This window comes from Ambystoma mexicanum, chromosome 4q (genome assembly GCF_040938575.1).
Source record: "Ambystoma mexicanum isolate Mex_15411 chromosome 4q, UKY_AmexF1_1, whole genome shotgun sequence".
NCBI classification, from domain to species: Eukaryota; Metazoa; Chordata; class Amphibia; order Caudata; family Ambystomatidae; genus Ambystoma; species Ambystoma mexicanum.
The window spans coordinates 899422976-899439071 of NC_090928.1; the positions used below are offsets into that span (position 1 = coordinate 899422976).

General features: G+C 48.4%; 1 protein-coding gene across 4 annotated transcripts in view; it reads left to right on the forward strand.

Moving 5' to 3' along the window:
• The first annotated feature begins 4382 nt into the window (after positions 1–4382).
• The window catches only part of THADA (THADA armadillo repeat containing), a 2999906-nt gene continuing 2988192 nt past the window's right edge, over positions 4383–16096 (forward strand). For 3 of the 4 annotated variants that reach the window (XM_069608463.1, XM_069608465.1, XM_069608466.1), the window contains exon 1: positions 4629–4711. The gene's annotated coding sequence lies outside the window, so the exon portion shown is untranslated. Of the gene's footprint in view, positions 4594–4628; positions 4712–16096 lie in introns of those variants that run through there. The other variant, XM_069608464.1, reaches the window with a different exon arrangement.

A 16096-nucleotide genomic window follows, 5' to 3' on the forward strand; every position in this document is an offset into this window, starting at 1 on the left:
AAGACTTTCCTAATGGAGGGCGGCCGATGCCGCTTGCGGGCCGCGTTCCATTAGCAAAGTCTTTGTTGCTGGCGGGCCGGACAAAACGGCATGGCAGGCCGCATGTTGTGCACCCATGCTCTAGACCCACACCAATTTGTCCTATGCCGCCCGTCACACCCACAACAATGTCCTCATTCCTCACGACCCACTCCCATATGCCCCACCCTTCCCTCCAGATACACACCATGTCCTTATCCCTTTTTCCGGACCCGCACCACTATGCCCCTTCCCTCCCTCCAGACTCGCACCACTGTGTCCCTATCCCTCCCCCCAAACCCACGCCACTGTGTCCCCATCGTTCCCTCCAGACCCACACCACTGTACGCCACCCTCCCTCCAGACCCACACCCCTGTACGCCACACTCCCTCCAGACCCATACCACTGTGTCCCTATCCCACCCTCCAGACCCACACCACTGTCCCTATCCCACCCTCCAGACACACACCAGTGTCCCTACCCCTCCCTCCAGACATGCACCACTGTGTCCCTATGCCTCTCTCCAGACCCGCACCACTGTGTCCCTATGCCTCTCTCCAGACCTGCACCACTGTGTTCCTATGCCTCCCTCCAGACACGCACCAGTGTGTCCCTATCCCTCCCTCCAGACCCACACCAGTGTCCCTATGCCTCCCTCCCTCCCCACACCACTGTGCCCCTATCCCTCCTTACACCACTGTGTCCCTATCCCTCCTTACACTACTGTGTCCCTATCCTTCCTTACACCACTGTTTCCCTATTCCTCCCGACCCACACAACTGTGTCCCTATCTCTCCCTCCAGACCCACACCACTGTGTCCCCAACCCTCCCTCCAGACCCACATCACTATATCCCTATCCCTCCCTTCAGACCCACCCCTAGACCCGCACTACTGCGGCCCAACCGTCCCTGTAACCAGACCTGCACCACTGTGCCCCAACCCTCCCTGTCCCAAGACCTGCACCACTGTGCCTCAAGCCTTCCCGGTACCCAGACCCGCACCATTGTATCCCAACCCTCCCTCCAGACCAACACCATGTCCCTATACCTCCCTCCAGACCCACCAATGTGCCCCAAACCTGTCCCTAGACCCGCACTACTGCGCCCCAACCCTCCCTGTCCCCAGACCTGCACCACTGTGCCCCAACCCTCCCTGTCCCCAGATCCAACCACTGTGCCCCAACCCTCCCACTCTCCAGACCCGCACCACTGTGCCCCAACCCTCCCTTGTCCCCAGACCCACACCACTGTGTACCTATCCCTCCCTCCAGACACGAACCACCGTGTCCCTATCCCTCGCTCCATACCCACACCACTGTGTCCCTATGCCTCTCTCCAGACCCACCCCACTGTGTCCCTATGCCTCTCTCCAGACCCGCACCACTGTGTCCCTATGCCTCTCTCCAGACACGCACCACTGTGTCCCTATGCCTCTCTCCAGACACGCACCACTGTGTCCCTATCCCGCACTCCAGACCTGCACCACTGTGTCCCTATCTCTCCCTCCAGACCCACTGTGCCCCATCCCTCCCATCAAGCCCAAACCAACGTGCCTCCACCATCTCCCTCCAGAGCCATACCAATATGCCATCCCAACCCACACCTAGATGACCCATGCCACTGTCCAGTCCCACTGTGCCCCTTCCCTCCCATCAAACCCACACAAATGTGCCCCCACCCCTTCCCCCCAGAGCCACACCAATATGCCATCCTACCCTCCCAACCCACACCTAGATGACCCATACCACCCTCCAGACCCACTGTGCCCATCCCTCTCCCAGACCCACACCAATGTACCCCAAACCCACACCACTGTCCCTATCCCTCCGCCCAGACCAACACCACTAGGTTCCGATCCCTCCCTCCAGACCCACACCAATGTTGCCCATCCCGCCAGACCCACACCAGTGTCCCCCTCTCCATCCATTCAGACCCCAAGATGCCCCATCCCTCCCTCTAGACCAATACCACAATGCTCCATCCTCCCTCCACATAGCAAGATACCCCATCCCCTTACAACAGATGCCCATGTAGCGATCCTGAATCACACGCAGATAGTCCCAGCCAACCCCCTCTAAAACCCCCCATCCTAGTATGCCCCATCCCCCAGACCCACACCAGTGACACATCCCCTCCTTCCAGACCCACACCAATAAGACCAATGTCCCTGTCCCTCCCATCAAACCCACACCAATGTGGTCCCGTCCCCTCCCTCCAGAGCCACACCAAGATGCCAACTCACCCTCCCAACCCACACCTAGATGACCCATGCCACCCTCCAGACCCACCGTGCCCCATCTCTCCATCAGAAAACACACCCATGTGCACATCCCTCCCCCTAAACCCACACCAATGTGCCCTATCCCTCCCATCAAACCCACACCAATGTGGTCCCACCCCCTCCCTCCGGAGCCACACCAAGATGCCCCAACCAACCTTCCCAACCCACACCTAGATGACCCATGCCACCCTCCAGACCCACCGTGCCCCATCTCTCCCTCAGAAAACACACCCATGTGCCACATTCCTCCCCCTAAACCCACACCAATGTGCCCCCACCCTCCAGAGAATCACACCAAGATGCCCCAACCCACACCTAGATGGCCAATGCCACCCTCCAAACCCACTGTGCCCCATCTCTCCCTCAGAAACCACACCCATGTACCACATCCCTCCCCCTAAACCCACACCAATGTGCCCCCACCCCGTCCCTCCAGAGCCACACCAAGATGACCCATGCCACCATCCAGATCCACTGTGCCCCATCTCCCTCCAGAAACACGCCCATGTGCCCCATCCCTCCCCCCAGACCCACACCAATGTGCCCCATCCCTCCCATACGAGTGTGCCACCACCCCCTCCCTCCAGAGCCACACCAAGATGTCCCATCCTACCCTCCCAACCAACACCTAGATGAGCCATGCCACCCTCCAGACCGACTGTGCCCCATCTCTCCCTCCAGACCCACACCCATGTCCCCATCCCTCCCCCACCCACAATTTGCCCCATCCCGCCAGTCCCACACCAGCGTGCCCCTATCCCACCATTCAGACCGCACCAAGATGTCCCAGCCCTCCCTCTAGACCAATACCACAATGCCCCATCCTCCCTTCACATAGCAAGATGCCCCTTCCCCTTGCAACAGATACCCATGTGCAGATCCTGAATCACACGCAGATAGCCAGCCCCCTCTAAAAGCACACATCCTAGTATGCCCCATCGCCCCAGACACACACCAATGTACCACATCCCCTCCTTCCAGACCCACACCAATAGGCACCCATCCCTCCCAAGACCAATGTCCCTGTCCCTCCCAAATCCACACCAATGTGCCCCACCCCACATCAAACTCACACCAATGTGCCCCCAGACCAACACCAATGTGCCCCTATCCATTGCAGACCCCAAGATGCCGCCATCCCTACATCCACAGCAAGATGCCCCCATCCCTCCCTACACACCCACACCTAAATGAGCCACGCCTCCCCCAGTCCCACAATGTGCCCCTATCCCCTCCCTCCAGAGCCACATCAAGATGCCCCAGTCACCTACATGACCCATGCCACCCTCCAGACCCACTGTGCCCCATCTCTCCCTCCAGAAACATACCCATGTGCCCCATCCCTCCCCCAGACCCACACCAATGTGCCTCATCCCAGCAGACCTACACCAGCGTGCCCTATCCAACCATTCAGGCCCCACCAAGATGCCCCATCCCTCCCTCTAGTCTAGACGAATACCATAATGCCCTATCCTCCCTCCATGGCAATATGCCCCTTCCCCTTGCAACAGATGCTCAGCCCCAGTCGACCCCTCTAAAACCACCCATCCTAAACACACCCTCATGAAAGATTAAATTACTCTATTAGGCCCCTTTGATCAGTTTAATACCACCATCCACTGTCTCCCTGTTCCTTTTCTTAGCCCTCCATACCTTTCATGATGAATAGCTGAACGTCATTTTTAAAATAAATGTAATTTCGCGGTTCCCTATGGAAATCTGGAGGTTTGTGGTTTGCAGGAACGTTCACGGTATCTCGGAAGAAAATGCTAATTGTATTTGTAGCCAGCCAAGAGCACATGGACCAGAGCCTTGCCCAGACAAGAGGAAATCCGACGCTCCAGGATCTCGTAGAAACGTTTCGGTATTCAAAATAAAATGCCCACCCCAACACAAGCCAAAGGCATTCGGTGCACTAGCACCGGCAGCCACACAGCCTTCCCGCTGCATCCCGAACACTGAAAGTGCCCCGGAACCGCTTCATTGCTCGGGCGAAAATCACACGGGTGACATCGCAGAGCACGTGAGAAAGAGTGGGCGGGCCGTTGCTATGGTCCTTTTCTCGGATGGGAACTAAATGGGTTCCATTCCCGCTCAAAAATAACAAAGAGGGACAAGACGAAGTCGGAGCTCCACAGGGCCTTGCAGAAACGTTCTCCCACAAGCTACCTTGGGGGTGCAGGATAACATACAACACCGGAAATCACAATAATTACGTTGGAAGTCGTGTGAAGAAGAGTAGGCGGGCCGTTGCTATGGTCAGTTTCTCGGATGGGAACTAGACACTACAGGGTAGGTCGTACTTTGTATATAGAACAGAACGTATAGGTCATGTGATTAGGACGCGTTTCCAGGTCCGTTCCTCTAATAGGAACAAGTTGCTTCTTTCTTTTTTCACCACATGCTGTAGGTAAGAAACTAACGGCGCAACATATACAGTGAGGTATTCAGGAATTGCGTAAATATAGCACTGGCTTCATAACAGTCACCCTTAACATTCCCATAGCTCTCAACTCACCCGCCTTGCAAAGGGCTGACTCACCCGCCAAGTCTCCTGCACGCCCATTCATTTCAATGGGCGTCTCACCCGCCAGAAACAAAATCGGGTGATTTCACCCGCCTTTGCGAGACAAATGGTTGAGAGCTATGCATTCCCCTGTGTTGTAATCTGTATGAGATACCATCCTTTAAAGCGATTATGTTACAAACACATTTTTGCTATGGGGTTGATCACTTGAGCATTGCTCACGTCCAAAAATGCACATAAGTTGAAAATGTGCATAACTCCGCCCCGGCGCCCACCACCCTAAAAAAGTGCAGATTGTGATGTTCTCGCTACACATTGTTAGACCCTGAACCTAACGGACCCAAGGATTGCACGAAAGCCAGCACCAGAAGCACAATACTCTTTTAAATAGTTGAGATAAGTGTATAAGTAAAGTGCCTTACTGCACCCCCGCTTCCCATTAGTTTGGTAGGTTGCGTTTTCATACGTTTCTTACATACATACAGACAGTTCACCCTCCTTTCTAGTTTTGGTATTAGGTGGCGCTAAAAGCGCTACAGTGGTGGCCTAATGATCACAGGACACTGGCAGCTTTGTGTGGTAGGTTTTATTTACAGGGATGTCAGCAAGATACTCCCAGTACAAACACAGTCCGCCGGAAACCAATGCAGTTAGGCTCACTGCCGTGGGATTATGCCTGGTAGTGTGGCTTCTCACACCAAGTCTCAGCAGCAAGCAACAGCCCTGGGGTGAGCGGTGGAATTGTGCTGGCATTGGTTCAATATGTGTTAACCCAGCTTAGTGCTGGTGGATGGAGGCTATAGGCCTCTTAGCAGGAGGACCGCTGGACGCGTCCGTCCTGTTGTGCTCTGGACTGCTCTGCCACCGAGTTGCTTCCGCTGGCCGAGCACGATGGATTCCCCACATACCTCCCTTTGTTGGAGCAGCTTGGTCCTACTTCATTACAAAGTCATTGTACTTGGTTGGCATTCTTTTCTCTCGTTGGGGTCGATTCTCACTGGATGCTGCCCTGGGCTCTGCAGTGTCGGGAATCATGTGCTTCTACTGACCCAAGCAATGTTGGAGCTTTTTCCTTGAGGTGCTCGCTTGCTGCTGGAGTCGAGCTCCTCCTGACTCTCATGCTGGCACTCATGCCTCGGGTGCTCTGTTCCTGTTGTCTCCGAATTGTTGTGCAGATCTGACTGTATTATCTACTGGTCCTGCGGATTCTCTTCTCTTGGGTGCATTCCTTTTGTACATGGCCACTCTCTCTAGGCTCCACCTTTCCCCATCACTAGTGTAAATGTGGTTGGTGCCTTTACGGGTAACTTCTAGGGGCTGACTATACTTGGAGCCGGTTGTACAGTCTTTATGGGGCATTCGTATTTTCACCAAGCCCCCTTCATTGACATCTGTGCGCTGGGCTGCTCTGAGCACATCACTTTGTGCCTTAATTACATCTTTGCTTTTCTGTATCCTCCACACTATTTCTCTCATGTCCATGGCATCATCATGCCTGACTTTGTGTAGCCATGGAGGGGGTGAGGGTTCTAGCGTGGATGCAGCCCTTCTGCCTCTTGCCATTTGGAAAGGGGACACTCCAGTGACAACATTGGGGGGGGGTAAGCCGATGGACGGCCACAGCTTCTTTAACTGTCTTGTTGTATGGGTTATTTCCTGCTGCACTGGCAAGTTGTAAGGCCCCTTCTACAAACCGGTTGTCTCTTTCTCCCAGACCATTGGCCTGTGGGTGGTACAGCCTATCTTTAACTGCTTAATGTTGTTTCCTGAGGAAGCTTTTCATCTCTCTGGAGACTAACTGGACACGATTTCCTTGGGAAGCCCTTCTCTTTGGAACACCGAATTGAGCACTTCAATGACCGTGATGGAGGTGATGTCCGGTACAAATTCTACCTCAACCAATTCAGCCAGGTAGTCCACCGTGACCACCCCACCACCTGTACCTATGCTCAAGTGACATGGCATCAAGAGGGCTGATAAAGTCTAAGCCTATTTTGTGCCACACTCCCTCAGGAATTCCAGTGGGGATCATGGGTGCCAGCCTTACTTTTAGTCTCTTGTCAGATTTGGCACATTCATGACACCTCTCGATCATGGTTCTGACGTACTGGACCATGCATGGCCATCAGTATGCATCCCGCATTGTCCGTCTTGTCATGTTGCTGCCTAAATGTCTGGCATGGGCTCTGCACTTTATGACTTTCTGCATGCCCCAGGGTGGAATTTCCCGATCTCCCCTCATGACCAGTCCTTCCAGCTCCCCAATCTCCTCCTTGACTTTCCAGTATAGGCATAGTCCGTCTGACATTCCTCTTTCACTGGGCCACCCATTTCTAGCCCAGTTGACACTTTGCTCAGGGCTTTGTGTTGCTGAAGCTGAGCTAAATGAATTCTGACTGGCAACATGGGGGCAATGATCCCCCCCTACAACTCTAGGGGAGTATATCGCTAATGAGCCATCATTGGTGATTTCCTGCTCTGCATTCAGATGGGAGGGGATGGTCATCCCTGCAAAAGAAGGTGTGTGCTGTAATTGGGCCAGTTTCTAGCCAACTTGGTGCCCAGGGCGAAACATCAGAATGTGCCCCTTCCATCCCCTCTGACTGTCATATGTCACTCCCAAACTACACCTCTGTCGTGCGACAAAACCCCGCCTCCAATATGAATAAATAATTGCTATGTAAATGAAGCTGGTTTCATTACCTTGTAATTCAAGTACTTTGCAGAAGAATTCTAATAAGAAAACACAGCTGTTGCTGCCCAAGTAAATGGTTTTTCTGTCACCTGCTCTTACGGAAGGCCTTGCCTGAATGCAGTTTCAAACTGTCCGTACTGGCGTAGGTCCCACTGACCTTGCCCTGTGTTGCAGGTGTTCTGTTCGTACCACCTCACTTGTATTTCGTAAGGGGCAATGCCAGACTAACCATATGAATTATTTTCTGATAGAACGTTATCTTTCCAAGATGGACAGTCTGGTACACTATTATTGTACTCTTTCAAAATACCTCTCTGAGAGTGGAAAAGGGGACACATGGCACCAATGCGGATTCCTGTATACTTTGCATTAAATCACAGAGCATTTCAGGACTATAACAGTGATCAGAGATCTCTACATTTGATAAACAAGTCTGTGATAAAAGGATTGTATGTGTGAATCTCTAAAAGCATAACTGATGCATGGCTTGGTGTTCACATCACGGTTCACAATACTCACCCTAACATTAAAATGTTTGTAACCATGATTCATACATGCTCATTTGGACAGCTTGCGTTTTTGGATGCAAGTATAACATGGCTGCAACATCAGCCACTCAAATGGGGTACAAAGGCTGTTTTGCTTCTTGTTCTGAAGAATTTTAGAGGAGGAAGGGCTGGGTCTCAGTGTGGAGGAATTATATCTACAGACAGGACAGGATACTGCACAAGAGAGACCCAGTAAACAATACACAGAAAGGATTGTACCTTTTCTTCAAATTTTAACCTGACCAGTAATAAGCAGATGAAGTGTTTTAAACAAAACTGGATTCTGGTGTGTGGTAAAGGGCCCACAGTTCCCCAGCCACTACCTCCTCACCATTGCGCAGGCCTCAGGGGTGATTTTGGCAAAAAGGAGCAGGCCCATGCTTTATCTAAACGCGCTAGCATTATCATCTCTTATTAGTGCTGGCCTGCAGCTAGTGACAATCATGGTGTGGCAGTGCAGAAATGGTGTTTGGCCTTGTGGATTTACAATTTGAGGCAACCTCTTTGATTGCTTTATGTGTTTAAGTGTGGGCACAGTATGGCATGCTCATCAGTCACCTACACAAAACAGTCCAATGTGCTCTTGTATGGACATTGGGCACATCAGACAAAAACAGGTATATGTGCTGTTACTTAAGGGAGCACCACATAGACACCATTAACCAACAGGGGGGTGACGTGTGCAGCGCACAAAATCATTGCTGCACACATATCACTGCATTGATTTGCCATGGATTACTGTCTGCATGGTGACACACACCTTGTTCCTAATCAAGGTGCCAATTGACGTTGAGTTGCCACCTGGTGTGCTCACTAGGCAGTGACTGGCTTGTTTAGACAATTAAAAGACCTTTGATGCTGAGAGGATGCATTTAGTTCATGCATGTCGCAAAGCAGCCACTAGAATACTTAAGCAAGAAAATTACAGTTAACCTTTCCATGGATGCGCCATATGTAACTAAAAAGTAATATAGGAAAAAAATATGTTGTGCTGTGTCAAATAAAGAGACATGAAAATAGTTTTAAACTTTTCTGTGGCGCACATTAATTCTCTTTTACATAGGTTTGGTCAGCTAAGTGATACTTCATGCTGTGTAAGAACAATGGCTTGTTTAAGTGAGCCAAATTTATAAATTGCGCCACTTGAAAGTCTGTCAGCACAAAGAAAGAGGGGCACGGTGTGTGTGACTCCAGAGCATCTCACGGGCTGCGTTTGGAATATGCATTCATTTGTTTGCATATTCCAAACGCATCGCAGTCATTCACAAATCGTCAGAATAGCTCTTAGCTTTTCAGGCTGTGGATGCCCGCCCCACTGGGCATGATGCTGCGGCCCACTAGAGGGGCACGTCTTCAGTTTGAATACCGCTGCCATAGATACTTGATGGACACTATGATGCACTAGTCATTGAGGAAGGTGGTGCCTGGGGTCGGTCTAGTAGCCTGGACATGCAGTCTGCCTGAGCGTTCTTCCACCGTGCTACGTGCATGATCTCATAAGTGTACTCCTGCAGTTTAGCCGCTATCCTTGCTACTCTAGGCATTGCTGTTTTTGTCCCTCCGGGACACAGCATATGTACTAACGGCTTGTGGTCGGTGAACAGGCAAAACTTGGTGCCCCGCACATATGTCCTGAAGTACTCCACAGCGCAGGCGCATGCAAGCATCTCCTTCTCGCCGGTGGAGTATTTTCTTCGGCTTCGGAGAGCGCCTTGGATACGAAGGCAACTATGTTTTCATTGTCTCCCTTCCTCTGGGTGAGTGTGACACCTACTCCATAGGCGCTGGCATCGGTCGTCACATATGTTTCCCACGTTGGATTGAAGGGCTTAAGACATGGGGCATGCACAATCCTTGACATCATTGAATGCTGTTACTTGCTCCGTGTCCCATCCATACACTGACCCCTTCCTCAGTAGCCTCCTCAACGGGAATGTTGTTCTGGAGAATCTGGGTACACATATAGCATAGTACTCAGCGAGCCCTAAGAACAATCATAGCTCTTATTTGGATGTTGGGGCTGGGGCTTCAACAATGGCCTATAGGAGGACCTTTTTCTCACTGTCCCCTTCCTTGGAGTTCCGGTAGCCCATGTATTCCACTTCATGTGCTGCTAGCATGCATTTTTCATAGCGCAGGCAGACCCCTGCGCTCTGGAGTTTGAGAACCTGTCTCAGCATTTTGTATATGGTCCTTCAAAGTGGGGCATACACCAAATGCGTCCAAACATTTGTACCAGCACCTGGTACCCTGGGTATATGCTAGGCTGTTTTATCAAATCTGCTTCAATGGATTGATAATCTTTGTCACTTCTCTTTGACCCCCCTCCATTTGGTTCTTGACCTGTTGAAACATGAAAGACACTCTTGCAGTCATTGTTGTTAAATAATCATGCATCTCATCACCTAGCACCTTCACTACACTATGTGCATCAGTTTTTAACCTAGTTGGAGGAGCAAGGTGGGGGGGGGTTCTCATACATTGCGCAGTCACCAACTCATGAGGAGTTAGATGGCGATCTCAGCCAGGCTGGTTTCTTAGGGTGTATATGGCAATGGGTAGGCAGTGTAGCTGTTCCTTCTTTAAAGTCCTCTTTTACTTTTGCAATCCTCTCCTTCAGTAATCCATTTAATCATTCACAGACATCATTCGACTGTGGGTGATACATGGATGAAAATGTATGCTTATTGCCCCAATAAAAGAACTATTTGTTCGACCAGTTTTTTAACTTAATGCAGCCAATTTTGTGCCGCAAAACCTTGCACACACCCCATCTTGGGAACACCTCACACACAAGAAACTTGGCAGCGCACGTGGAATCGGGGTGTGTGCGTGGACCTGCCTCGATCCATCTAGAAAAAGGACATACCACGACCAGCATATATCTGTAGCCATTGCATGTCTGCAGCATGGCCACATAATCTATATGTAGATGCTGAAATGGGCCATTGGGTCTAGAAATTGCTCCTCTCACCGTTCGCAGTGTGTGCCCTGCAGTGAATTTTTGGCACACGATGCAATTTACAATAAACTGTTCCACATGCTCTAACAAATTTGGCGAGAACCACTCTTCTGCAATTGTAGCAGCTAGACTCTCTTGAGTCACATGCGTGGGGTAGTGGAGCTGATCCAACGCTACCCTCAGTAATGCTACAGACATAACTGGCTTTCCAGTGCTATCCTGTCTCCAAATTGCCTCAGTGGGTGATAAAGAACACCCCGTCTTTTCCTTAAACCCTTCCCTTCTTGTGGTGCTCGACCTTGTATTTCAATTAACTGGACAATAGACAGCATGTTAAAGCCCTCCTTTACCAACATGCATTGTCCTGTTTTTAGAAATCGTTGGGAAATAGGCTGCCTTTTTGGCTTCTAGATCTGAGGCTTCCTTTCCACAGGAAATTACGTCTTCTCTTTTAGTATGGGCTGTGCATTTTATGACTGCTAGAGTCAATGGGAGTGCTAGTGCTTCAATAAGTTTATCCAATCATGTTGCACTGGAGTGCAGTCTGCACAGAGGAAGCCCATCCTTTTCCAGCATGATAGACCTGCGTGTATGGTTGACGTCACAGAGTATACTGTCACTTCCTCATCTTTGAATCTCTGAAGCGCGGCGATAAGGGCCACTAATTCCGCAGCTTTGTGCTCAGTAATGCAAAGGCAATCTCGCATCTGTCACTTTGTCATCCTGTTGGTCCAGCTTCACTACCACTGATCCAGAATGCCTTTCTTCAGTCGTTTGGTCAATTTTTGAAGAACAATCAATAAAGAGAACTCTCCCCCTCCCGATAGAATTTTCTCTGGCTTGGGGAATATCATAGTGCTCAATATACATTGTGCAATCATGTGCATAATCATCCTCCGCTACTGCTTCTGCTATGAACGTTGCTGGATTCACTGTTTTACATGTGACAGTTTTAATCGTAGGATTCAATATAATTACCTCGTATCCTGATGCTCTTTGTGTAGTCAATGTACTCCAATTGCAAATAATGCATTCTCTACAAATAGTTACTGAAGACCCCATAGTTATACTTGAAGCCTTTTCAATTTTGAATGCAGCAGCAGCTAAAGACTGCTCACAAGGATAATGCCTTTTCATAACTGGATCTAAAATCCCACTATAATCAGCTAATGGTTTGTCTATGTTCTAATGTCGTTTTCGGAGTAAGGACTGCTGTCATGACTCTCCACTTGAATGAGAAAATAAGTAAAATTCTTCATGATGTGGAATTCCTAACAGAGGGCCTGTACTGATTGCCTTTTTTAAATTATTCAAATCCTTCAGTCATCTCATCTGTCCATACTATTTTGCTCTTGCCAACCTCTGCTTCTTTAAGCCCTTTTAAAAGTGGTTGGATATATGTACTATAATCGAAAACCCAGGCCCTACAATATTTACATAGGCTTAGAAATTGTTGCACTTCCCCTCACTGGCTTTAACAGCATCTCTGCATTGACCATTGCACCAGACTGTCGCTACCTCACATATACCCATGGGAACTACCAGCGTCCTTCCTATGACGTACATTATGCCTGTAAACACCCACTCTGCATTCACACATGCGCAATCCTTCCTGTATGTACCCCACATATACCTGGATGCAATCAAATGTTGCATATACCTATATATATCGTGCCCTATTACCCCAGGGTATAATGTATATTTACCTATGTACAGTCTATCGATAGGCGATCTATATATTACTAAGTATATATGTACTATTTGTATGTAATCTGTATAATACTGTGTGCAACTAAGCGTAACCTGTATATTACTATGTGTATATGTACTATTTGAATGTATCCTGTATTTTACTGTGTTCAACTAAGCCTCGCATATAATTGTAACCACTGCGCCCTGTTACCCTAGGGTATGATGCGCATTATAAATAATAATCAAACAAACACTGTTTTTGGTTCTGAAGTCTTCATAATGGCCTCTGCTCTCTCAGGTGTCACTTTTCTCCCCTCGTGAGAAATCAACTGTCCTATGTACAAGACCTGTTTCTGAAAGTATTGAAGCTTCTCTGTGTCCACTTTATATCCTTTCTCGGAGAGTATAGTCATGAGCTTAACCGATTCTTCTCCACATCTTTCTTCTGTCTCACTACACACCAAAATGTCGTCTACATATTGGACTATTGTGCTTATGAGCTGAGCATTGCTTTGGTCCACCTGAAGGACTCTTTTAAAGATTGAAGGGGACTCACAGTACCCCTTGGGCAAACAAGTATGTTTCACGCTGATATTTCTGTACGAAAAGTAAGTGAAATCCTCTGAGTCTTCGTGAAGGAGAATTGAAAAAAATTGATTTTTTAAATCTATGACTGTGAAATATTTGGCCTTAGGTGGGATGTTGCACAATATTGTTGCAGGATTTGGAACTAAAGGAAACTTGGCTTCGACTATATTGTTTAAGGGGCGAAGGTCCTGTATAAATCTCCACAACCCCCCTCCCACCCCCCATTGATTTTCTCTCTGGGTACACAGCCGTGTTACTTGGAGAGTCGGATATTCCTTTCTTTATTAAAGCGGAAATGGTCTCAAATATACCTTCATCCGCCTCTCTGGACATGGGGTATTGCTTTGCGCGTGGTAAAAGGGCTCTTGGTTTAAGCTTGGTTTTAACTGCTCCTACTCCTTTAAAAAGGCACACGTCATATGGACTTGTAGTCCATAAAATAACCGGCTCTTTCTCCAAATCTTCCTGGAAAAATAATGGTTTCTTTTTTACCAGTGCCGTTCCCTGCAGTATTTCTCCATCCTCTACTTTAATCCAATAAGTGAGACTTATGAAAAATACTAATTCATCAAATGAGTACTCATCCTCAAACAACTCCTCGTTTGTGAAATCTGTCGGCCTGTATCCTTCACTAAGGGCTATCACTTTTCTCCATCCTCTTTCCTCATCATCTGTCCCATGAAGAACCACCCTTTCCTCTCTGGCCACTGCTGCTTCTAACTCTAAGGGAATAATCTGCCCTTCTTTATCATCCATAAAAAACTCATCAGGTATTCTGTCATGGTGCATGCCCTCAGACATCAGGAGCAGACCAGCCTACCCCAGTTGCTGGCACCCATGAGGACCTTTATGGCCCCAAATGGTTGCCTTAGGACTTCCTGGAGTCAGTCCTGGCGCCTTTGGCGCCAGGCTCATATTATTCCATCTTGTTGCAGGGAGCATGGAAACTCACATAGCCCATTCTGAAAGAACTGAGCCATACAGTCTAGCTTTGGGTGTGGCTGGAAGGACTACTTTACCTGGGACTACTTGTGCAAGGCTATATAAACCACACCCTAAGGACAGAACACGCTTTGCGTTGGTCTGCACCCCTGCAGAGTGACACTCACCATGTCTGCTCAGCTCCAGTTACCCGGTCTTCAGCCACGCCTGCCTTGGGAACCACGAACCATCAGCACCTGTGAAGAAAGGAAAGGAAGAGAGAACAAGAACAGTGGTTGAGTCCTTACCCGAGAAGCAGTCCATCCGAAAGGCCTTTCTCTCTGCTGCTCTCAGGATCGCCAGCATCTGTAGAAAGGAAACACATGCATGTAGAGCTAATACTCACCCGTAGGCTGTGCTCTGCCTGTATTCCATTGAAGCGGTTCACGCGATCGCCGTTCCGGAGCCACACCGCATCTGCAGAACAGGAAAAAAAGAATAGCGGGTTAGTCGTACAAAGGAAAATATTTTTTTTTCGTACATTTCGACGCCGCACTCTCGCGCTAATACTCATCTGCAGGAATTCTGCTCAGCGTCGTGGGGAGACGGCAATCCTTCATCTGGCACCCTCCTAAACTATGTTCTCTGAAGGACACAGGAGACCCCACACTCTGGGTTAGGGTATTACTATAGCAATTGGTCACAGAAAGACATCCAGAGGATACAATTTGAAAATAGGTATCAAGGGATTTTATTAAACCTGATAAAATTTAAATATATGACTCAAATCATGATTTTAATCTGCACTTAATGGCAACAATTTACATAGCAGGAAAAAACTTTAAGAACACATCTATGTAATGATCAAATTCAATCGTACAACCATTTATCCTCATGCAAACATCAACCATCCAATTTATTCATACAAAACTCCAAGGGATACAAAAAATATGAAATCTATAAAAACCATGACATATGCTTCATCAATGAAATTGTTTATAGAAAGAATGTGAAGTCATTATGCTTGGCCACAGTAGATGATAAAGGTGGCCAGACAGTGGAGATGGGTCACATGAATCTTCAACCACAACCTCATCTCAGGTTTCTCTACCGGTTTCGACGTAATACTCTATTATAGTGACGTCTTCTTCAGGAGATACACAAATTTACATTCTAAAGGAAAACGGGAGACATAAACTCATAAGTCCCCTATATTTAGATGACGACATGGTACGATAGGTTATATACAATCAAAAATCAATATATAAACATGGACAGCAGCCTGCTGCTACTACTACCTAAAGTGAATATCTCTAAAGTAGACCGTGGGTGTCAAACAGATAAAGTGCAACCATCATGGATTGGTGTCCTAAAATACAGTGGAATCGGGTCATCGGCAGAATACACACCAACAATTATCTGATGGACAATTATGGAACACTGAGTTAGCTCCTCAATCACACTGCCCATATTAATACTACATTATACCAAAAACCCCCACAGAAATGGATGCCACGTGACTGCTCAGAATTCGGTAATGGTGGGCTAAATGTTATCCATCCCTGTATGTTAGAGTTACAGAACTATTACTGCAGGCAAACACGACTGACCTTAGTTAAGGAAAAAGGAAAACATTATTTTTTTTATATGGCTGGATCAGCTATCACTTCCGTTTAACAGCTTCCAAAAGTTGGTTTCTGCATTAGGAAATGTTGAGTTCCCACTATGGCACCACCCTGTAGGATATAAACATAAATGAATAGAGGTGCATGTTACCCCCATCACCACTGAGGCACAAGTATAATCTCCGGTCTTATCTAATGTGTCCAATTAGTGGCACATCTAAAGAGATGTGGATACTA